The following is a 2211-nucleotide window of genomic DNA, read 5'->3' on the forward strand; positions in this document are numbered from 1 at the left end:
GATAAATGAAAATTAAACTCGTGGAAAACAAATGGATGATGATGATCAAAATAATAATAATAAATAATAATAATAAATAATAATAAGAAGAAGAAGAAAAAGAGGGACAAAGAAACGTGGCATGTAGAAAGGCACAGACAGAGAAAAAGAAGCCCAACTTGTTTTCTTACTACAAATTTAAAATGAAAAATGTTAGGAAGTTCGAAAAAAAAATATTAGGTTTCGGAAATGAAAAGAAAAAATGGAGATAAGAGGTTTTCACCTCTCTGTAAAAGAAAAAAAAAAAGAAAAAAAGAAAAGAAGTCTGTAGAGAGAAAGAGAAGAAACCAATGACAGAACGATGAAGGGAAAGTTCACCTCACCCGAAGTGCCGGAAGCCGCCGGAGAAGGTGGTGAACGCCGAAATTTGAGGGTAGAAGTTGTTAAGAGGAAGAAATTCAAGCCAACCTTCATGGATGGTGTGCTATTAAGATGGCTTGAATGAAGAGGAATAAACAAGGAATTCAAAAGATTTGAGCCCAAAAACATAATTGGTAAGTTATTTTCTTTCAAGCTTAATTTTCCTTAACAATAGAGCATGGATTGTTGAAGGAAAAAAAAAACAGAGGCTTTTGTGCTATTGTTGGTAAGAATAATATGAAGAAGAAGGAAATGAATATGATGGGGTTGAAAAAAAAAACATATATTACATAAAAGGTGTGTTGGTGTTTGAGTGTGATAAATAGAAAATATTTATAATAAGGAAGGTGAGGCTCAGGCTTTATGTTGGTGTGTGAGGTGAAATTTTGGGTAAATCATAAGAAAGAAAAGAAAAATTGGCAGAATAGTGCAATGATATCATGTTAAGAGATTTGGAAGATGGAGTAATTTTAGTTATAAGAGAAAAATGTATTTAGTAATCAATGAATGGAAGAGAAATTGGATTTGGGAAGTTTGACCAATGGTTAATGGAAGAAATTGAGATCCTAACTTAATTTTGAAGTTGATTAAGGGGTCAATTTAAAGAAAATCCTAATAGGGTTAATGAAAAACTTGGTAAAAATGGCCGAAATTGAGGCTAATTAAAACGTTCTTAAGCTTGATTTAAGTTCTAATTGATATCATTGAGATACTTTGAGTTTGAATTGAATTAATTTGGGGTTTTAAGTAATTAAAAAAGGGGCTTAATTGTGAGTAAACCTTAAATTGAGTGAAATAATTAGGGTTAAATTTGAAAAAGAACCCTAAAAGAGTCAAGACTAAGGCTTAAGAAATTGAAGTGGAATTAGTTCTTAGTGGATTTTGGTATCTTAAGTTAATTTTTAAAGTAATTAAAGGACCAACTTGCAAATTAAACCTCACATAGGATCAAATTAGGGTTTTTGGAAAAATGTTAAGTGAAATGGGCTGTATTTGAAGGCCAATTTTCGAATAATTTGATTATAGTTATGTGGAGGATAACTAGGGATTTATCAATATAATTTCAGGATATACGGGAATCGAAGGAACTAGAAATTCGAGGAGAAGCCGGTTAACTGTAAGTGGTTTTATTTTAAATATTTTGATATGAAAAGTATATAAGTATTATAGTATGACATGATTTGTGAAATGTGTTGGTGTGATCTGTTTTACTTGATTATTATTTCAAAAATGCATTGAATCATGATTTCTAAATTATCATTGGTTTTATATGAATTGGTGTTATGAAAATGAAATTTGGAATATAATTTTACTTTACTGCGATTTGTACGATTTTGTAAGAAACCCTCTTGATGGTGGAATAAATGATGTTGAATGATTTAAGAAAAATGGTTTCAAATTATTGATTCTTGAAAAATTGACAAAAATGACCTATTTGGAGTATGGTTTTGTATTTTTGACCTACTTTTGAAAAACAAGTTTTTTTTTACCCCCTTGATGATGAAAATGATGTAAGCATGGAAAAGATTGGCTGTACAATTACTCTTATACCCCTTACTAAATTCTCACTTTCAATTTCAATAACTAACCTACCAAATTAATTCAAAAAAATTCTCCACCTCAAAGATTTATTCACAAAAAAATTATTTATCCAAAAATAATTGACAAAAAAATATTTTTTACATTCTAAGCGATCGTTTAGTACTGCTAAGCGATCGTTTAGTCCCATACCCGTGGCGCCTCCTCTCTACCCGGTGCCCTCCCCCTACCCAGTCCAATACCCGGTCGGGCTGAGACCGGGCGCCACCTACT

General features: G+C 31.3%; 1 long non-coding RNA gene across 1 annotated transcript in view; it reads left to right on the plus strand.

The window, feature by feature from the left end:
• Window positions 1-225: 225 nt before the first annotated feature.
• Window positions 226-2211, plus strand: part of LOC120078749 — a 2863-nt gene continuing 877 nt past the window's right edge. The window contains exons 1-2 of the long non-coding RNA XR_005482083.1: window positions 226-533; window positions 1467-1516. This is a non-coding gene — a long non-coding RNA (uncharacterized LOC120078749). The remainder of the gene's footprint in view (window positions 534-1466; window positions 1517-2211) is intronic.

The sequence above is a fragment of the Benincasa hispida genome, chromosome 5 (genome assembly GCF_009727055.1).
Source record: "Benincasa hispida cultivar B227 chromosome 5, ASM972705v1, whole genome shotgun sequence".
NCBI lineage: Eukaryota > Viridiplantae > Streptophyta > Magnoliopsida > Cucurbitales > Cucurbitaceae > Benincasa > Benincasa hispida.